Source organism: Notolepis coatsorum (assembly GCF_963971535.1).
Source record: "Notolepis coatsorum genome assembly, chromosome: 7".
NCBI classification, from domain to species: domain Eukaryota; kingdom Metazoa; phylum Chordata; class Actinopteri; order Aulopiformes; family Paralepididae; genus Notolepis; species Notolepis coatsorum.
This window is the reverse complement of record NC_140171.1, coordinates 13,166,829-13,189,911: the sequence shown is the minus strand read 5'-3', so window position 1 is coordinate 13,189,911 and position 23,083 is coordinate 13,166,829. Positions and strand designations below refer to the sequence as shown.

General features: G+C 47.6%; 1 protein-coding gene across 1 annotated transcript in view; it reads right to left on the bottom strand.

Annotated features, from left to right (window-relative positions):
* Positions 1-22,852, bottom strand: part of sh2d3a (SH2 domain containing 3A) — a 66,319-nt gene extending 43,467 nt beyond the window's left edge. The window contains exons 1-3 of the mRNA XM_084318976.1: positions 22,824-22,852; positions 19,802-19,860; positions 15,705-15,862 (exon numbers count right to left, since the gene is read on the bottom strand). The gene's annotated coding sequence lies outside the window, so the exon portion shown is untranslated. The remainder of the gene's footprint in view (positions 1-15,704; positions 15,863-19,801; positions 19,861-22,823) is intronic.
* Positions 22,853-23,083: the final 231 nt, after the last annotated feature.

The following is a 23,083-nucleotide window of genomic DNA, read 5'->3' as shown; positions in this document are numbered from 1 at the left end:
GTGTAGTTCTCTAGTCTTCCAACATGGCCGACTGTAACATAGCAACCGTTTGTTTTCCACCACGTGGCAATGTTTTCAAGTTCAAGTTTTGTTTTATTTGGCACATAAAGTACATGTACATTACAGTGAAGAAATGCTTGGTTCTGTATATGAGCCTCCTCCTGAGTGCTACTGTGCTTCATACAGTAAAAAAGTTAAAAGAATAAAGTCCAAACACTATACAAACATAAACTAAATGGAAGAGACAACGAGAAATGTATGAGAAATATATCAACAATCTGTGTCTTGTAAACGAGTCACCTTGGAACAATAATATCCTGCTTTTCCAGTGTTTACCTATATTCTACTGCTGCACGGAAATGAGGCTTTCTCTCTTTCAAAAACGGTTTCCTATGGTTACAGGCAGCCATGTTGGAAGAAAGATAACTATATGCACACGTTCCGTGTCCAGGTTCGACGTCAGCACCTTGCTGAAACAGGGCACAGCCTTTTACGATTTATCGTGACGACGGAAGGTTATTGCCCAATGCTGTTCTTTCCCACGGACAGATTCATTGGAATACTCACACACACACACACACACACACACACACACACACACACACACACACACACACACACACACACACACAGAAACAGTGTAGGCTACACATTTGATATAAATAAACTCCATAAACTCCATTCCATAAACATCCATTATAACTCATTAATAATGGAATATTTACCTCTGACGTGTGGTTTGAAAGGCTACAGCATTTAGGCTACAACTTTGCCACGCATGCGTGTCTGTTACCAGCTCCCTGCCAGATCATCAGAACTTTACGAGTAACAAAGACAGGATATGTGCCCGAACTTGACTCATTTTCGATCTGACACGACTTGTCAGCTGTTTAATTCTCCTCTTGTTGTTTCTGGGTATTTGGGGACTGGCATGGTGTTTTTCTTGGTGGTTCTTTAGGTTATTATTCGTAGTGCTGGCAATCCGGGGCAGGTGAGATATATAATCAAGCAGTGGAAGAGACAAAACATGTTTTTATTAATGAAATCAGTTTGTGGTGGGTGGGCCTCAAATACATGTATGTATGGGGAACAGTGGAGACGGGATGCTTACTACTAACACAAACGGAGCTGTCAAATCCGGGGGACCCTGATGTAAACAAGACGAAAGTCTTTCTCTGGTCTGCATCCCCTTAACAATTGTGTGTATTGAGCTGTACTGTATTGTACCCATTCTGCAATCTGTTAATAACATTTTCAATCAATCAATCCCTCACTTGGCTTTATCGGCGTGACATTTTGACTCACAGTGAAGGTAGAATTTGTAATGGCGCCAAAACGCGACCTTTAGGCAAAAGAGACCGGCTTGCTATTGCACTTTTTGTTTACATATTTAGTTTTGGTCTGATTTCTCCAGACCACTCTTGGCAGAACCTGAGGTGTGGTCAGCGATAGTCACCCCTCCTCTATCCCCACTCAACCCTAGCCCACATGTTAGACCAAAACAAACAACTTAAAGGAACACGCCAACTTTTTGGGAAATTCGCTTATTTGCCATCTACCCTGGAGTTAGACAAGCAGATACATACCCTTTTCTTCTCTGTGCATGCATTAGGCTTAGGGAACAGCCGCACCGTTAGCCTAGCTTAGCGTCATTCACTGGAAGTAGGTGTGCCAGTGTAGCCTAGTTCCCAACAGTCACGAAATACACTCCAAATACAACTCCAAAACTTTCCTGTCAACATGTTGTGACCTGTGTATTTACCACGTGGAGGGAAAACATTTAAATAATTAGACATTTTAGTTTTCTAAGCAGATATATACTCGGAACTATCTTTTGCCGAACCACTGCTGCCTGGGCGCAGTGATTTCATTTTCATCCCCTCAAAAGCCCTGTTGTTTTTTGAAAAACTGGGCTCTTTTGCCTCGAGGTCACTGTTTGGCGGCATTACAGATTCTACCTTTAATGAACTATCCCTTAATATTATCAGACCTTGCTGCCCTGAACAAAGACCCTCTGGTCTCTCTCCCATAGAGACCTGATGTCCTGAACAAAGACCCTCTGGTCTCTCTCCTATAGAGACCAGACCCTGATGTCCTGAACAAAGACCCTCTGGTCTCTCTCCTATAGAGACCAGACCTTGATGCCCTGAACAAAGACCCTGCCTGGTCTCTCTCCCATAGAGACCTGATGTCCTGAACAAAGACCCTGCCTGGGCTCTCTCCCATAGAGACCTGATGTCCTGAACAAAGACCCTCTGGTCTCTCTCCTATAGAGACCAGACCTTGATGCCCTGAACAAAGACCCTGTCTGGTCTCTCTCCCATAGAGACCTGATGTCCTGAACAAAGACCCTGCCTGGTCTCTCTCCCATAGAGACCTGATGTCCTGAACAAAGACCCTGTCTGGTCTCTCTCCCATAGAGACCCTGATGTCCTGAACAAAGACCCTGCCTGGTCTCTCTCCCATAGAGACCTGATGTCCTGAACAAAGACCCTGGTCTCTCTGCCATAGAGACCTGATGTCCTGATGTCCTGAACAAAGACCCTGTCTGGTCTCTCTCCCATAGAGACCTGGTGTCCTGAACAAAGACCCTGCCTGGTCTCTCTCCCATAGAGACCTGATGTCCTGAACAAAGACCCTGTCTGGTCTCTCTCCCATAGAGACCTGGTGTCCTGAACAAAGACCCTCTGGTCTCTCTCCCATAGAGACCTGGTGTCCTGAACAAAGACCCTGCCTGGTCTCTCTCCCATAGAGACCTGATGTCCTGAACAAAGACCCTGCCTGGTCTCTCTCCCATAGAGACCTGATGTCCTGAACAAAGACCCTGCCTGGTCTCTCTCCCATAGAGACCTGATGTCCTGAACAAAGACCCTGTCTGGTCTCTCTCCCATAGAGACCTGATGTCCTGAACAAAGACCCTGCCTGGTCTCTCTCCCATTGTAACATTCCAGGCAGCCTGTGACCTGTCACTTCGAGGTCAGTGAGGTGTGAATGAATGAATGAATGAATTTGATGAATAGAAAAACACAATGCACTGCAGAGGATAAACACACAATAAAGCCCCAAGGCTTTTTTCCAACGTGGTCCTCTAGTGTAACACTTAACATACCACAAGATAAATGCAATGCTGTATCCCAAGATATCCCAAGATACAGCAAGCAGAGACAATTACAATCGACATATATAATTAGCAGGTGTACTTGGTCATAAAAAGTTGAAATAAAAATTGACTAGGCTGCATAGTACTTTGTAACCATTTATTTTAGGCCACTTTACACGTGCTCTGTGAAACACTCTACTTCAGATTATTCCACTTTACACGTGCTCTGTGAAACACTCGATTTCAGATTATTCCACTGTGCTGCTGCTCACTAGAGAAATGTGTCTTTTGCCCATTAGGCTCTGTCTCCTAGTAGTGAAAAATAATTAATGAAGTACTACTTTGGTACCATATAAGTGAGCAGCGTCATAATATGAACCTTATTTTGTTTCCACTGTCAACAGGTGCTGTAAGGTGTTTTTTTGTTTGTTAAAATAGCTATACCCTGACAGCCATCAGTGATATAGAGTGTTTGGTCTGTAACATCGGTCTCCCAGTCCCTCCGCTCTGCAGTAAACACAAAATAAATGTTCCACACAAAATGCCCACTTTATCCAATCAGGAGAGAGAACTCCTGAAAAATAAATAAAAACAAGTTTTAAGCAAATGTGTCCTTGAAACAAGTAAACTAATCTACAAGTGCAGTAAGCAAATTTGGCTATAGGGTTATCTCTCCTGATTGGATAAAGTGGGAACAGGATACCAGAAAATGTATTTTGTGTTTACTGCAGAGTGGAGGGACTGGGAGGCCCATGTTACTGATATGACTCTATATCAGTGATGGCTGTTGGAATGTAGAGCTATTTAACACGTATCTTAATAAAATAGTACTTACAGCACCTTTCAATCTTTTTTAAGATATGTAGGATTAAGATGTATATGTGGATGAAGTTTTAATGTAACCCCCATCATTCATTTTTAGTCTATTTAGTTTGTTTTTGAGGTGTTCTGATAATCCGGTGCATCAGGAGATGGCAGCGTAATCCAAACGAACATTGAACCAGAGCCCCAGCTGGTGTGTGACGAGCTGAGCTCATAGAAACTTTACATGATTTATTTTTAAATAAAACTATTTATAATTTTTTTTTAATTAACACGTTTCTTAAAACATTTACAGAAAATTAAACATAATACACCCCCCCCCCCTGTTAGATGAGATGGATGTTTATTCATCCCTGTTAAATGAGATGGATGATTATTCATCCCTGTTAGATGAGATGGATGTTTATTCATCCCTGTTAAATAAGATGGACAGTTATTCATCCTTATGGGAAGATTGTGGGTGTCATAGCAGCAATATGAGAGGAAGAGGAGGAGGTACAGTACAGGCAGGATAGTAAGAATTAAATAGAAAGAAAGAAAGAAAGAAAGAAAGAAAGAAAGAAAGAAAGAAAAGAAAGAAAGAAAGAAAGAAAGAAAGAAAGAAAGAAAGAAAGAAAGAAAGAAAGAAAGAAAGAAAGAAAGAAAGAAAGAAAGAAAGAAAGAAAGAAAGAAAGATAGATAGAAAGAAAAATACAGATAATGGTCTGAACTGCATCTACCACTGAACAGGTGAGACATGTAATGTATACTCTATCAATAATATCACTTTGTGTATAGCCCACTCTATCCTACTGTAAGTCAAGTGTACATGTCAGTCACCAAGAGCCAAGATGACTGTACATCTATAGAGAGTACATGTCAGTCAGCAAGAGCCAAGATGGCTGTACATCTATAGACAGTACATGTCAGTCACCAAGAGCCAAGATGGCTGTACATCTATAGACAGTACATGTCAGTCACCAAGAGCCAAGATGGCTGTACATCTATAGACAGTACATGTCAGTCACCAAGAGCCAAGATGGCTGTACATCTATAGACAGTACATGTCAGTCACCAAGAGCCAAGATGGCTGTACATCTATAGACAGTACATGTCAGTCACCAAGAGCCAAGATGGCTGTACATCTATAGAGTACATGTCAGTCACAAAGAGCCAAGATAACTGTACATCTATAGAAAGTACATGTCAGTCACTAAGAGCCAAGATGGCTGTACATCTATAGACAGTACATGTCAGTCACCAAGAGCCAAGATGGCTGTACATCTATAGACAGTACATGTCAGTCACCAAGAGCCAAGATGGCTGTACATCTATAGAGTACATGTCAGTCACAAAGAGCCAAGATAACTGTACATCTATAGAAAGTACATGTCAGTCACTAAGAGCCAAGATGGCTGTACATCTATAGACAGTACATGTCAGTCACCAAGAGCCAAGATGGCTGTACATCTATAGAGTACATGTCAGTCACAAAGAGCCAAGATAACTGTACATCTATAGAAAGTACATGTCAGTCACTAAGAGCCAAGATGGCTGTACATCTATAGACAGTACATGTCAGTCAGCAAGAGCCAAGATGGCTGTACATCTATAGAGAGTGTACATGTCAGTCACAGACGTGTCATAGGGGCGGGACAGCAATCAAAGACAGAGGCTAGTATTATCACAGTGGGTGAAAGTCAACAATGAGAGTCAACAGTGAGTCCTATGAATACAGAAATGTATCCATTCATCTGTAGCGGTTGAGTATATTTCATCTGCCTATCTTATCCGTTCAGGTTCAATGAATGAATGGAAGGCGGCGAGGGGGAGCGTTTGAAGCTGTTTTAGTCAGCTTACTGCCTCATGTCAGCACACTGTGTCATAGGGCCTTTTTTATGGAACATCTGGTTAATTATAAGCCACACAAGCAGAGAGAGAGAGAGAGAGAGAGAGAGAGACAGACAGAAATTCAGGCTATAACCTTCATTCAAGCAATATAACCCCCAACTGTCTCAGTATCTCTCACACTCACTCACTCTCTCTCTCTTTGTGTGTGTGTGTGTGTGTGTGTGTGTGTGTGTGTGTGTGTGTGTGTGTGTGTGTGTGTGTTTACTGCATGTGTGTGTGTGTCTCTCTCGCTCTTTCTCTGTCTGTGTGTATGTACTGTATGTGTGTGTGTGTCTCTCGCTCTTTCTCTGTCTGTGTGTATGTACTGTATGTGTGTGTGTGTCTCTCTCGCTCTTTCTCTGTCTGTGTGTGTGTCTCTCTTTCTCCGTGTGTGTAACTGAGGGGTACAATTCCCTGACTGTATTACTAGATATGATACTTACTACCACTACCTTTGTACTTAATATTCGGCCACCCAGTACACGGCATAAATATATTATCATAAACACTCTCACGTAGATGAAACGGATCCAACACAAATGTACGAAGTCGAAACAGGTCTTTATTTCTACACAGCGATGGTGTGTAGAACAAGCACTTAATCACTTAATTACATTTATGAATTGAAATAGTATGCACTTTTATGGCAAAGAGTATTCGTCGGTATATCAATAGAGAATGTCCAATCTCTGAAGGCGCAGGTGGTAAATATACGACCTGGAATAGTTAAGGAATAACAGCAATGATACTTTAATGATTATATACTAGATACACTAGAGGGGGTTAATCCGGTCGCTTGTAAGCCGACAGGAGTAGGAGGGGGGGGGGGGTAGAATCCGGCTGCCTCGTCCGGCCAAGGGTATCCCAGGTGAACCCACTGTAGTGCCGTTCAATGCGCCGGCGATCCTTGGACACAGATGAAAGCAGGTGGACTCTTTGTGGGCCGGCTCTCTCCGGTCCACGGGGGAGAGACGTGAAGCGACCTCGTCTTGCAGAGCGTCTCCTCACCTTGCGTCCTCTCCAGGGGGGGGGGTTCCAACACACGGCAGTGTCGGGGGTCTTTATCCATGGAATAATCAAAGTATACAAAGCATAATCCGTGCCTGGGAAGGCGGGCTGTCGTCGGTAGAATAATCCGGTATACAGGTCCACTCGCTCGTCGGCTCTGGGGCTCCTCGGGTGCAGCTTCACATGGGGTCAACCACCCTGGGTAAGCAGCCAGTTCTCTGCCCGAAACGATGGGGTACTGACTACGGTAGTATTCTCACCGCACGAAGCACTATATATTAACAGACTATTATTAGCTTAATAGACTACGTCCAACTCGACGATATAGTGCCAAATATGACTATTCAAATATTAATATACACGATGTCTCAATACCGATGGTAGGCGAACTTGGCCTTACTCCCACACGTGGCGTCGCGGGGAGGCTTTACGTCTGTGACTCTATTGGAGGGTAAGAAACTGGACTGAAAAGAAAGTCCTACTTTAGTAGCGCAGTATATATACGCACTATGAACAAATAGTCCCATTAGTGGTGCGGTAGCCAGATTCCTACGCGGAACTAGGACTTGTTCGTACATGTGGAGCGGTACGTTTGAACTGGGTCTGAGGGGTATGGCAGCCTGGCACCAAGGTCTCGACCAATAGTAGAATGGAGACTATTATGGGATGTTCAGTAGGCTAGAATGGATATTCAATGCATATTGTACAAGGAATATACAAGGGATATCAGGGAATATTAGAGAATATACAAATACAATTAAATATATATATATAAATAAATATATATATTCGGTTTAATCTGGCCCTTCACAACAGCCACCCCCTGAATAGGTCCCAGACCTAATCAGTTAAACAGAGACAGATTAATCGCGTTGTCTATTTACACATAAGGGTTTGCTGTAGGGGTCAGTCAACTTCACAAAGTCATAGGGTTGTAGGGTCATGGTCATCATCGATTGTGTCTGGGAGTCGAGGCAGTTCTATGAGCCTCGCCACGGGACGGGTGTAAGTGCGACCCTGGACGAGCACTTCAGCTGCTCGGACCTTGCCGTCGGCACCGGTGATCACTTTGCTTACGCGGCCGGCCGGCCACATAGCTCTGGGCAGTGATTGATCAATAATCATGACGACTGTTCCTTCTGTCAAATTGTCTCTCTCCTTTACCCACTTCTGGCGGGTCTGTAGAGACGGTAGGTAGTGCAGTAGGAAACTGTTCCAAAACTTGTCGGCTAATACTTGGCTGTACCTCCACATTCGTCGGCCGTTCGCTTCTTCAGGCCGGTACATTGTCTGGGGTAATGCAGGATCTAGCCGCCCCATCAGGAGTGTGTTGGGGGTAACTGGGTCGATATCCGCCACATCACTGGAGACATATCCGAGGGGCTTCGAGTTAAGTACTCCCTCAATCTCCGTGAGGACTGTCATTAGGACTTCTTCCCCCACAGTCTGGGCCCCAAGTACTGCGTACAGGGCTGTCTTTATGGAGCGCACTTCTCGTTCCCAAGTGCCACCGAAGTGGGGTGCGTTTGGGGGGTTGAATTGGAAATCAACCTGTGCTGGAGCGAGGTGGGTCTTAAGTTCTGGGCCCATAGCTTGGAAGCTCTCTCTCAGCTCTCTTTCGCCGCCTTTGAAGTTTGTCCCATGATCGGACAATAGGGTAGACGGTCTTCCTTTCCGTGATGTGAATCTTCGGAAGGCCATAAGGAATGAGTCTGTGCTCATGGTCGGGAGAAGCTCGATGTGTATCGCTCTGGTGGTCATGCATTTGAATACAATACCCCACCGCTTCTCGGTTCCTCTTCCTTTCTTTATGTGCAGCGGGCCAAAGCAGTCCATACCCGTTGAGTGGAATGGCTTGTCACCGATTCGGAGGCGACATGGAGGAAGGTCAGCCATCCTTGGTATGCTGGGCTGCGCGCGCCACTTGCGGCAGTCTAGACATGTTCGCTGGAAGCGTCGTACCGCCTCTCTTCCTTGTAGGATCCAGTAACGACGTCTGATTTCCGCGAAGACTCTTTCTGCTCCTGCGTGATGTACATCCTCATCGTATTTCTTTATAATCAGCTCTGTGACCTTGTGTCGGCTGTTCAATACGATCGGGTATTTAATGTCATTCGGTAGATTGGGGGCTCTGCGTAGGCGACCACCCACTCTGATGAGGGTATGAGCGTCGCTCTCGGGGGCCAGATGAATTAATCTGCTGTCGGATGGGACGGGCTTTCCTCCCTGTAGACAGGCCAATTCATCGGGGAACGAGTCTCTCTGGGCTCGCTGCAGTAGAAGCAATTCTGCTTCCTCGTAGTTAGCTGCTGACATATCAGCGGGGGACTTGCACTCCGGGTGGTACCGCAGGAATGTTCTTTGTTGTGCACTCTCTATGGACGTGCAATCGTCTATGTTAGGGTCGGTGGAGGCTACGGTGCTCAATCCACAGAACACAGACTTCTTATTTTCCACCTCCTCTGGACTTGCTTCCCTCGGGATAGGCATGGGCCACTGTCCTTCCGGGAGTCTTAGGAATGCGGGGCCGTCACTGTAGACATTGCGACGGGTGAGGTCATCCAGGGGCATCCCCCGGGTGATGACGTCAGCTGGGTTCTGTTTTGTATCAACATAGCGCCACTCTGTTTCTCCGGTTAACTCTTCGGTTAAGTCTTGAATCTCGGTGACTCTGACTCCCACGAAGACTTTGTACTTGCATGAGTCCGATTTGATCCAGGCGAGTACTGTCGTGGAATCTGACCACAGGATTGTTCTAGACACCGGTATGGTGAGCTCACGTTGGATGAGCGTGGCTAGGTGCGCTCCGGCTAGGGCTGCGCAGAGCTCTAGACGTGGGATAGATTGTTGCTTGCGTGGGGCTATTCTCGAGCGGGCGAGGACAAATGCTGTGTAGATCTCTCCCCCCTGGTCTTGGGCCCGCAAGTAGGCTACTGATCCGTATGCGACCTCTGAGGCGTCACTGAAGACGTGTAAGTCCATTTTACATGTCTCTGGCCTCACCGTGGGTGGGAAGTAGCTTCGGCGCATATTAACGCCTGGGAGTGAGTGGAGCTCCATCTCCCACTCTCTCCAGGTGGATGCAAGGTGTGCGGGAATGGGGTCGTCCCAGCCCTGGTCCTTGTCCCACAATGCTCGTACAATCATTTTTGCCCTGGTGGTGTACGGTAGAATACATCCTAGCGGGTCATATTGTCGGGCGAGTGTTGTGTACACACTCCGTCTGGTGGTCGGCGCCGCCGCCGGCCTTCCCTGCTCCGTAGTCAGGGGCTTGTGTCTGTAGTGAAGCGAATCTGTTTTGAATCGCCACACCAATCCCAGGGTCATCTCCTGGGCTTCTCCCGGGATTGTAGCCATCCAGGTCTCGCTGCTGGCTGCCTTGTCCTCGGAGGAGAGGCTGCGCAGTACTTGCGGATCGCTGCTGGCCCACTGCCTGAGATCAAAGCCGCCTTTGATCAATGAGGCGCGGAGTTTAATCAGGAGAGCCTCGGCTTCTTCCTGGGTTGAAAGGCTTTGTAGACAGTTGTCTACGTAGAAGCTGTTCTTTACGCTGTGTCGGACCTCTTCGTCCGCTGCTGGGTCCTCTGCTACATGTTTCTGTAGTGCAAATGTCGCACAGCAGGGGCTGCACGTCGTTCCGAAGGGGAGGACTTCCCATTGGTAGATGGCTGGGTGCTCATCTCCTGGCTTCTCTCTCCATAGGAACCGTAACAGGGGCTTGTCCGCCTCTACTAATCTCACCTGCAGGAACATTCCTTTAATGTCCCCGCTGATGGCCACCTTTTTCTGGCGGAAGCGGAGTAGAACGCCGAGTAGGGAGGGGCCGAGTGTGGGACCGGGCAGTAACTCTTTATTCAGATTTTGGGATCCGATCTGGTAGCTGCAGTTAAATACTATGCGGTCTTTACCGTTGTGATGGACCTTGTGGTGGGGCACGTACCACGATTCAGTGGTCTGGTCAGCCTCTTTAATGTCCATCTTTGTGACGTGTCCCGCTGTGATGAGCTTCTCAATCTCAGCGCGGTATACACTCTCTTGGGCGGGGTTCTTGGCTAAGCGCCGCTCCGTGTTCAGCAGGTACCGTTCTGTGGCGTCTGTCTTGGCGTGGAAAGTAGGCATTCCTTCTCGCCGCAGGAGTGGCGTGGCGTATCTAAACACGCCGTTGACCGGGACTCTCTTGGTCCCTGTCTCGAGGAGGTGAATGGCGTAAATGTCATCTTTAGAGCGAATGTCTTTCTTTCCGTTCTTAAAGGGCATTTGTTCCAAGGTCCATAGCCGCTCTACGTGTTGCAGGAGTGCGGTTTCTCCCTCTGTGACTCGGGAGTGGAGACATCTAGTGGCTGTACTTCGGTTGAGAGATTTGGCGAGCGGGCCTTGGAGAGTCCATCCCAAACGGGTCTCGACTGCTGCAGGACAGCCTCGGGGTCCGGTATGAACCCGGTCTATCGGGACAATGAGGTCTGCATGGTCGGAGCCTATCAACAGGGTCGGCATAGCATTGTCTATGAGCGGGATCGGTAACTTGCGCAGATGTGCATATTTCTCCATCAGCTTGGCGACGGGGTATGTGTACCGCGACAGTCCTATTTCTTGGCTGGTGAAAGCGTCTGCAATCTGGTACCGTCGCTCAGGCTGGCCGCTTGCTGCGATAGAGAATGAGACATTCTCGCCCTTTATCGTCTTCAAATCTCGTCTTATTGTCCGAATTGTCATTTGGGTTTCGCTTCCCCGCAGCCCTAGCTGGGCCGCAGCGGAGGCGAGCAGCAGGGTCTTCTCTGACCCGTCATCGAGGACGGCGTAAGTGTCCAGGACTTTATTCTGGTAGCTTAGTGTCACACGCACTACTTTTAGGAGTACTCGGGCTCCACTGCTGCTGGCGGGATCGATGTACATGACGCTCGCTTTGCGGCTGGATGGTGCAGGTGAAGGGCGCCGTCTGTTACTGTCGTGAAGTATGTCCAGATGGGCTCCATCGCACTTGGTGCACCTTTTCTTTAAGCGGCATTCGGCTGCCATGTGTGAGCGCGCACAGCGAAAACAGCGCTTGTTGGACTTTATCCATTGACCTGCTTCCTCCGCGTTCAGCTTGGGGAAGGAGTCACATTGCGCTAGCCAGTGTTCTTTCTCACAGTAGGGGCACACTATCTTCCACTTCTCCGTTCTGGAGGGGGTACTGTGGCTCCTGCTGCTCGGTACTGACTCCGATTGGTGCATCACAGTCACCGATCTTCTTCCATCATTTAGTCGTCTGGTTCCTTCTCTGGAGCCAGGGGTGCTCCGTCCGAATGTATCTAGCCGTAGGCTGCTGACTTCTCTCGCCAGGAAGTCTGCTAGATCGAGGAGGTTCGGTTCGGGGCCATTCGGGTCTCTGTGGTCCCTCTGCCGCCTAAAGCGCTCCTGACGAGCGGGCGGCTGCTTCTCCAGGATCCTTTCCACATTTGAGTTGGCGTAAAGTTCATGCCTCCCCTTCTCTCTTTGCGCTCCCAACATCCCTACCAGGGACTGCACTCTGATGGACAGGTCGTCCAGTGCTCGATTGTCTATTGCTGGGGGTAAGCGGTCGATGTGTCGGATCTCCTGGATCACGTAATCCCATATGCGCCCATACCTCTGGTCCAATGCTACCAGCGCTGCTGTGTATGGGGTGGTGGAAGTCGCGTAGGCGAGCGCTATATTATGTGCGCGGGGTACCTTTAAGTGCTTCAGTAGGATGGCGTATTTGTGGCGTTCATCCAATACATCCACCAACATGGTCTCCAGACACATGCGGAGTTCTGTATACTGGGCCCGGTTCTCTTGGGTGAAGTCGGGTACCATAGGCGTGCCAATGTATGACGCTGACTGTGGATACATCGGCGAGCGTTGGGGGAGAGGCCTCCTAGGCGAGTCTCCTCCCGCTCCTTGGTATGGGCTGGTACCGGCAGTGTACCATGGCCCGCTTGTCCAGGTGCTGTTCCTCGGTGCGGGTCGTGCGTCGTGCTCACCCGGGTATAGAGTCGGGGGTCTGTAGCGCAGCTCCGCGGGAGTATAGCCTGGGCTGTACCGGGCCTCCTGGTCCGGTAGAGTACTGTGCTGTCTTCGGGCGTGGTTCTCCTCCTCTTCCTCTTCGTCTTCAGTTAGGTCATCCAGTGCTTGTAGTCTCTGGTTTAGCCTCTCCACAGGATATGCTGCTCCTTCCCGGTTGCTAGGTCTCGCTTGGACCGGTGGGGGGAGGTGGTCTGTGGGGGGTATAGACCTCGTCTGTTGGTCAAGTTCAGGGTTGTTTACTCGGCTAGGGGATGCCGCCCTGGAGGTGTGTCTAGACGAGTTCCTGGAGCCTCTGGCGGAGGGAGAGGGTGTTGTCCGTCTGATCAGCTGTTCTATTAGTTGCGACTGCTGTCTGTCGCGCGCTGCGTCCCGTTGAGCACCGGCTCGTTCTCGGGCCACATTCTCTTCCATCTGAATGCGTCTTATTTCTAGACGTATCTGCTCGTGTTCGCTTCGCTGCTGGATCTGCAGTCGGTCGCGTTCAGCAGCGGCGTTCAGGCTGATGAGGAAGGCCTGCTGTAGGGTCCTCTCTGCCTCTGGAGAAGGCGGTTGTATAGGGGAGCCTTCCCTCGGGGTACTCCTTGCGGAGCCTTGGAGTTCTATCTCCACGGTGCTCTCCCCGTCTTCTTCCGTGCCGAGTTCTCTCTCGGTAGCGTTGTATTCCTCCCGGGACTCATCGGGGACTACTTCTTCAGTACTGGCGGGGTGTGAAGTCATGTCTGGTTCCCACTGGTCCCCACCGTGAACTTGGTCAGTTACATTAGAGCCCGTAGGGGCCTCTATGGTCGGGGTAGTCTGGGCGTTGGGGTTAGACATACTTTTACTTTCTAGTTTTACCGCGTTTACTGTTAGTAGAAGACTAGGTTGTTGACTGACAGCGTAAGCCTCTAAGTACTGAGGGAGCCGTCGTTCGCGCTGCGGGCGTTGGTTAGGAGGATCGTTTCGTGGAGTGTTCATCATAGGCCATTTCAATATTAATAACACTATATTAATATTACACTAATTACCATCCGGCTCGAAGGACCAATTGTAACTGAGGGGTACAATTCCCTGACTGTATTACTAGATATGATACTTACTACCACTACCTTTGTACTTAATATTTGGCCACCCAGTACACGGCATAAATATATTATCATAAACACTCTCACGTAGATGAAACGGATCCAACACAAATGTACGAAGTCGAAACAGGTCTTTATTTCTACACAGCGATGGTGTGTAGAACAAGCACTTAATCACTTAATTACATTTATGAATTGAAATAGTATGCACTTTTATGGCAAAGAGTATTCGTCGGTATATCAATAGAGAATGTCCAATCTCTGAAGGCGCAGGTGGTAAATATACGACCTGGAATAGTTAAGGAATAACAGCAATGATACTTTAATGATTATATACTAGATACACTAGAGGGGGTTAATCCGGTCGCTTGTAAGCCGACAGGAGTAGGAGGGGGGGGGGGGGTAGAATCCGGCTGCCTCGTCCGGCCAAGGGTATCCCAGGTGAACCCACTGTAGTGCCGTTCAATGCGCCGGCGATCCTTGGACCACAGATGAAAGCAGGTGGACTCTTTGTGGGCCGGCTCTCTCCGGTCCACGGGGGAGAGACGTGAAGCGACCTCGTCTTGCAGAGCGTCTCCTCACCTTGCGTCCTCTCCAGGGGGGGGGGTTCCAACACACGGCAGTGTCGGGGGTCTTTATCCATGGAATAATCAAAGTATACAAAGCATAATCCGTGCCTGGGAAGGCGGGCTGTCGTCGGTAGAATAATCCGGTATACAGGTCCACTCGCTCGTCGGCTCTGGGGCTCCTCGGGTGCAGCTTCACATGGGGTCAACCACCCTGGGTAAGCAGCCAGTTCTCTGCCCGAAACGATGGGGTACTGACTACGGTAGTATTCTCACCGCACGAAGCACTATATATTAACAGACTATTATTAGCTTAATAGACTACGTCCAACTCGACGATATAGTGCCAAATATGACTATTCAAATATTAATATACACGATGTCTCAATACCGATGGTAGGCGAACTTGGCCTTACTCCCACACGTGGCGTCGCGGGGAGGCTTTACGTCTGTGACTCTATTGGAGGGTAAGAAACTGGACTGAAAAGAAAGTCCTACTTTAGTAGCGCAGTATATATACGCACTATGAACAAATAGTCCCATTAGTGGTGCGGTAGCCAGATTCCTACGCGGAACTAGGACTTGTTCGTACACGTTTGAACTGGGTCTGAGGGGTATGGCAGCCTGGCACCAAGGTCTCGACCAATAGTAGAATGGAGACTATTATGGGATGTTCAGTAGGCTAGAATGGATATTCAATGCATATTGTACAAGGAATATACAAGGGATATCAGGGAATATTAGAGAATATACAAATAAAATTAAATATATATATATAAATAAATATATATATTCGGTTTAATCTGGCCCTTCACAACAGTGTGTGTGTCTCTCTCTTTCTCAGTGTCTGTGTGTGTCTCTTTCTCTGTGTGTGTGTGTCTCTCTCTTTCTCAGTGTCTGTGTGTGTCTCTTTCTCTGTGTGTGTGTGTGTGTGTGTGTGTGTGTGTGTGTGTGTGTGTGTCTCTCTTTCTCAGTGTGTGTGTCTCTCTTTCTCGTGTGTGTGTGTCTTTCTTTCTCGGTGTGCGTGTCTCTCTTTCTCGGTATGTGTGTCTCTTTCTCGTGTGTGTGTATCTCTCACACACACACACACACACACACACACACACACACACACACACACACACACACACACACACACACACACACACACACACACACACACACCACACACACCACACACACACACACACACACACACACACTAACACACACCACACACAACCACACGGTAGTCCCAGAGGTCCCTACCTGCGTTTGCTCTCCCGGCAGTGGTCAGTGGCGTCAGGGAAACGCTGGCCCTCCTCCAGGGGGCGGAGCTGGGAGCAGGAGGCGGAGACTGTGGTCTTGTCAGAACGTCGGAGGCGGGGCAGAACGCTCTGTCGGAACAAATCCTTCCTCGGCTTCACCTGCAATGGTGGCGGGATAACTCAAAGCATTGACCGTCTGAAAGTATACTGCATAGGCTACTACTACCTTCTGAATAGTCCATACTGCATACTACTACCTTCTGAATAGTCCATACTGCATAATACTAAATGGTAAATGGCTGCATTTATATAGCGCTTTTATCCAAAGCGCTTTACAATTTGTTCCTCACATTTGAACCATTCACTCACACATTCACACACCGACGGCGGAGGTGACCATGCAAGGTGCCAACCTGCTCATCGGCAGCAATTCGGTGTTAAGTGTCTTGCTCAAGGACACTTCGACATGCTGCCCGGGAGGAGCGGGAATCGAACCGGGAACGACTGCTCTACCTCCTGAGCCACTGTCGCCCCCCACTACTACCTTCTGAATAGTCAACACTGCATACTACTACCTTCTGAATAGTCAACACTGCATACTACTACCTTCTGAATAGTCCACACTGCATACTACTACCTTCTGAATAGTCAACACTGCATACGACTACCTTCTGAATAGTCAAAACTGCATACGACTACCTTCTGAATAGTCAACACTGCATACTACTACCTTCTGAATAGTCCACACTGCATACTACTACCTTCTGAATAGTCAACACTGCATACTACTACCTTCTGAATAGTCAACACTGCATACTACTACCTTCTGAATAGTCCACACTGCATACGACTACCTTCTGAATAGTCCACACTGCATACGACTACCTTCTGAATAGTCAAAACTGCATACTACTACCTTCTGAATAGTCAACACTGCATACTACTACCTTCTGAATAGTCAACACTGCATACTACTACCTTCTGAATAGTCAACACTGCATACTACTACCTTCTGAATAGTCCACACTGCATACGACTACCTTCTGAATAGTCCACACTGCATACGACTACCTTCTGAATAGTCAAAACTGCATACTACTACCTTCTGAATAGTCAACACTGCATACTACTACCTTCTGAATAGTCAACACTGCATACTACTACCTTCTGAATAGTCCACACTGCATACTACTACCTTCTGAATAGTCAACACTGCATACGACTACCTTCTGAATGTCCATACGGCATACTACTACCTTCTGAATAGTCAAAACTGCATACTACTACCTTCTGAATAGTCAAAACTGCATACGACTACCTTCTGAATAGTCAAAACTGCATACTACTACCTTTCTGAATAGTCAACACTGCATACTACTACCTTCTGAATAGTCCACACTGCATACTACTACCTTCTGAATAGTCAACACTGCATACTACTACCTTCTGTATTGTCAACACTGCATACTACTACCTTCTGAAAGTCCATACTGCATACTACTACTGTTGTACTGTGCAGATAGGAACTACTTCTTCTGGGTTTGTAATCTCTACTATGGTATCAACACATTGATCTCCCATTGGCCGACTATTTCAGTCGGAATTCTCCTTCCTCTCTGCTTGTTGTTCTTTTGCCGTTTTAAAAATCTTGAATCTTGAATCTTGAACATGAGTGATACTCATATTCTCGTAAAATATTTATATACATATAAAATATATATGATAACCAGTCAGGTGTCTCTCCAGTGCTGGCACAACACTAAAGCGTACGTAGTGTGCAGATAGGTATGGTAATGCGATACTATTAATCTATTTTTGGTGGCTGTCATCGCAGGGTAACCACAGTTGTAATTAATAACGTTAATTATGGACTGTTCCATTTAAGTGGCCTGGCACGCAGAATATTAATGTTAAAATTCATATGAATTAACATACCGAAAAAATGGCCACTGTGAAAAGGGCCCTATGGATGAAGCCTGAACCTCAGTGTATAATACATTGTCAACATTTGCAGTTACATACAGTATGTGTTTAGAAATTGGAAAATGTTTCTGGTGTGATAAGTATTAAGCTGTAAGAAGGGAGATCCCCCCCTTGAACTGCCCTTTTAAGGTGTCTCCCCTCCACATTGCCTGTGGTGCTTTTTTCTTATTGCTAGGTTTTGATTTTGATATTTTTTGTGTGTGTTGCATTAATTTAATTGATTTATTTTACATTCTATTTTGGTTTTCCTGGTGTTTTTGTCTTTGTTTTTTATTTATTGTGATGTTTCTTCTTGACTTAGAAGACATGTCCGGCCCATGGGGACATTAACTCATTCAGCGCCATCGCTTAATGCGCCAGAGGGCGCTAGAACGGCATCACTTTAATCAATGGGGAGACTGTGAGATTTGCGAGTGCTTAAAATATATCTTATATTATAGCTATGGGTCAGTGAGTTGCTTCCAGTCAACATGCACAAAACGGATAGTTTTTTCATCCGTACATTTCCGTTTTATACCCTTTGGATTTGAGTATAGTTTTGGTGATTCTTAGTAATCCCAGGAAAAGACGCGATAATAGCCCTATAGTGGAATACACTAAACACGTTGTAATTTTTCGCCTGATTATCGAATCTTCCTGAAATCAACGCTAGATTATCATTATTATCCTTCGACGGCACACAGCCACACACACACAGACAGCTTCGATCGCGGTAGAAAGAAATATCAGATCAACGCAAGATTTTATATATAGCCCAGCTCTCCACATTGCTTTCAGTTTGGCTGGTCGTCCGTACTAATACACATTGGCAGTATTAGGGGGAGGGAAAACTGATGGGTGGGGATCGGGCGTTGTGGACAGCGACTCCTACAGGTCGGTTGGTGCGCCTGCGCAGTAGAATCAGGAAGCGACGGGGGCGGGGCCCCTCCAAAGCCCAGACCCCTGACGCTGAAAGATCGAGCCGCGCAGGTGGAAAGATGCGACTGCTGTTACCTCAAGTACCGGAGGGGACTCGTGCTATGTATGACTTAGTCCACATTGCAGCCGGCTTGTGGGAGGCAAGAAACAACGTTCGTGACAGGGGAGGGTTGAATTGGACGATACGAAAAATTGGGATGGGAGAAAAATAGAAATGGGAGAAAAAGTGGATAAAAAAAGAAAAATTATATGTAGAGTCCTTACCTGGTCTCTGATGTAATGCAAAAAAAATAATCCAATTATCTGATCGCCATTCCAGTTATCCACAGCGATCATGTCCCCAACATTACCGAGCGTTACACATGAACAGGCAGGCGGGGTTAGTGTACCATGCCATCATTGTAAAGGCCTGCCTCGTCTGAGTATTTAAACCCCGCCCGCACGGCTCAGATCGGCCCTGAAAAGAAACTACACCATTTCTAATAGAGTGCAATACCGGCTGGAAGGTGTAGGCGGCGGTATTTACCCTTTTGCGAGCTCAGACCCATTCCCAATGATAACATCAGGCTGGATGGATGAAAAATTTATGGATATAGCTAATAAAAGAAATAACGATTATCCGTACATTTCCGTTTTATACCGTTTTGAATAGAGTATGGTTTGGGTGCTTTTGAGTAATTCCAGGAAAAAGGCATTTTAGTGTAATCCAGTGATCACGTTGTAATTTTTCGGCTGATTATCTAATCATCCTGAAATCAACGCTAGATTATCATTATTATATCTCGTCGTGCATACATGAAATGGCCCTCGTAGGTTTTAACCAGGTTAAAACCACAAAACACACACAAACACAAGCACACTTATATACATTATATAAACCGTATTCTTGGTCACAACCCTACAAGATGAAAAGGAGCAGTAAACCATTGCATTTTATTTTAGAAAGCATCCGTTTGAAAGATAAACCTGTTGAGAATACGTTCATTTAATCTCTTTGCTTGATGGCAAACCCCTCAATTTAGAAACAAACTAAACGGAAAACGACTTTCTGTTGCATCGTTTTATGAGATGTGTGAGTTTCATATGGATATTACTATCATCCCCCCTCCCCTCTGTTTCTTTTTCACAAATCGCGCCCTGGTTGTGTCATAGAGTTAGAATAATCAGTATTCAAGCCTATAGGTTGTGTGATCTCACCAGGTCCAAAGATGACCCCAGAGAGTACTTCCGGGTCACCCTGCGCTGCACCACCCCACCTGAGAGGTCAAAAGGACAAAGTCAGATACACAGTGACACATTTGGTATTAAAGGGGCAGTTCATCCAAAAATAAGAAAAACAACAACATTTAGTGCTATCTAACCATCCGTGATTTACAATGTTTTGGAGATACTACAGTATGTGCTACAATGGAGCTGAATGGCATTGGCTTTACATTTGAAGAACGTAAACAGCAATGTCTCTGTCCAGACATCATGACAGTTATTCAAGATAATACAGTTATACTTTGGTAGAAACTAGTTCTTAAAGGAATCTGTTCACAACCAGGTCTATGGATCACACACATCCAAATACTCTTAGTGATACACTGACTGCCTGGGGAAAGCGAGACTGTCCGACTGTACTCTGAACTGTCCGACTGTTCTCTGAACTGTCCGACTGTACGCTGAACGATCCGACTGTACTCTGAACTGTCCGACTGTACTCTGAACTGTCCGACTGTACTCTGAACGATCCGACTGTACTCTGAACTGTCCGACTGTACTCTGAACTGTCCGACTGTACTCTGAACTCTCCGACTGTACTCTGAACTGTCCGACTGTACTCTGAACGATCCGACTGTACTCTGAACTGTCCGACTGTACTCTGAACTGTCCGACTGTACTCGGAACTGTCCGACTGTACTCTGAACTGTCCGACTGTACTCGGAACTGTCCGACTGTACTCGGAACTGTCCGACTGTACTCTGAACTGTCCGACTGTACTCGGAACTGTCCGACTGTACTCTGAACTCTCCGACTGTACTCTGAACTGTCCGACTGTACTCTGAACTCTCCGACTGTACTCTGAACGGGCCGACTGTACTCTGAACGATCCGACTGTACTCTGAACGGGCCGACTGTACTCTGAACGGGCCGACTGTACTCTGAACGATCCGACTGTACTCTGAACGATCCGACTGTACTCTGAACTGGCCGACTGTACTCTGAACGATCCGACTGTACTCTGAACGGGCCGACTGTACTCTGAACGATCCGACTGTACTCTGAACGATCCGACTGTACTCTGAACGGGCCGACTGTACTCTGAACGGGCCGACTGTACTCTGAACGATCCGACTGTACTCTGATCCGACTGTACTCTGAACGGGCCGACTGTACTCTGAACGGTCCGACTGTACTCTGAACGATCCGACTGTACTCTGAACGATCCGACTGTACTCTGAACGATCCGACTGTACTCTGAACGGGCCGACTGTACTCTGAACTGTCCGACTGTACTCTGAACGATCCGACTGTACTCTGAACGATCCGACTGTACCTGAACGATCCGACTGTACTCTGAACGGGCCGACTGTACTCTGAACGATCCGACTGTACTCTGAACGATCCGACTGTACTCTGAACTGTCCGACTGTACTCTGAACTGTCCGACTGTACTCTGAACGGGCCGACTGTACTCTGAACGATCCGACTGTACTCTGAACTGTCCGACTGTACTCTGAACGATCCGACTGTACTCTGAACGGGCCGACTGTACTCTGAACGATCCGACTGTACTCTGAACGGCCGACTGTACTCTGAACGATCCGACTGTACTCTGAACGGGCCGACTGTACTCTGAACGATCCGACTGTACTCTGAACGATCCGACTGTACTCTGAACTGGCCGACTGTACTCGGAACTGTCCGACTGTACTCTGAACGGGCCGACTGTACTCGGAACTCTCCGACTGTACTCTGAACTCTCCGACTGTACTCTGAACGGGCCGACGTACTCTGAACGGGCCGACTGTACTCTGAACTCTCCGACTGTACTCTGAACGGGCGACTGTACTCTGAACGGGCCGACTGTACTCTGAACGATCCGACTGTACTCTGAACGGGTCGACTGTACTTTGAACGGGCCGACTGTACTCTGAACGATCCGACTGTACTCTGAACGATCCGACTGTACTCTGAACTGGGCCGACTGTACTCTGAACGGGCCGACTGTACTCTGAACGATCCGACTGTACTCTGAACGACCGACTGTACTCTGAACTGTCCGACTGTACTCTGAACTGTCCGACTGTACTCTGAACGGGCCGACTGTACTCTGAACGATCCGACTGTACTCTGAACTGTCCGACTGTACTCTGAACGATCCGACTGTACTCTGAACGGCCGACTGTACTCTGAACGATCCGACTGTACTCTGAACGGGCCGACTGTACTCTGAACGATCCGACTGTACTCTGAACGGGCCGACTGTACTCTGAACGATCCGACTGTACTCTGAACGATCCGACTGTACTCTGAACTGGCCGACTGTACTCGGAACTGTCCGACTGTACTCTGAACGGGCCGACTGTACTCGGAACTCTCCGACTGTACTCTGAACTCTCCGACTGTACTCTGAACGGGCCGACTGTACTCTGAACGGGCCGACTGTACTCTGAACTCTCCGACTGTACTCTGAACGGGCCGACTGTACTCTGAACGGGCCGACTGTACTCTGAACGATCCGACTGTACTCTGAACGGGCCGACTGTACTTTGAACGGGCCGACTGTACTCTGAACGATCCGACTGTACTCTGAACGATCCGACTGTACTCTGAACTGGCCGACTGTACTCTGAACGGGCCGACTGTACTCTGAACGATCCGACTGTACTCTGAACGATCCGACTGTACTCTGAACGATCCGACTGTACTCTGAACGGGCCGACTGTACTCTGAACGGGCCGACTGTACTCTGAACGGGCCGACTGTACTCTGAACTGTCCGACTGTACTCTGAACGGGCCGACTGTACTCTGAACGGGCCGACTGTACTCTGAACTGTCCGACTGTACTCTGAACTGTCCGACTGTACTCTCAAATGTCAGAATTTTTTTGTGTGTGCGTGTGTGTGGTGTCCGTGTATGTGTGTGTGTGTGTGTGTGTGTGTGTGTGTGTGTGTGTGTGTGTGTGTGTGGTGTGTGTGTGTGTGTGTGTGTGTGTGTGTGTGTGTGTGTTACCTGAGTGTGGGCCCAGTGTCTCTCTGTGTCTGAGGAGCTGGCTGAGGATAGTAGCTCTGTGTGCAGGATCCTCTACACCTGCTTCACTCAGCTCCCTGTCTGTTACACACAGCAGGCCCTAGAGAGAGAGAGAGAGAGAGAGAGAGAGAGAGAGAGAGAGAGAGAGAGAGAGAGAGAGAGAGAGAGAGAGAGAGAGAGAGAGAGAGAGAGAGAGAGAGAGAGAGAGAGAGAGAGAGAGAGAGAGAGAGAGAGAGAGAGAG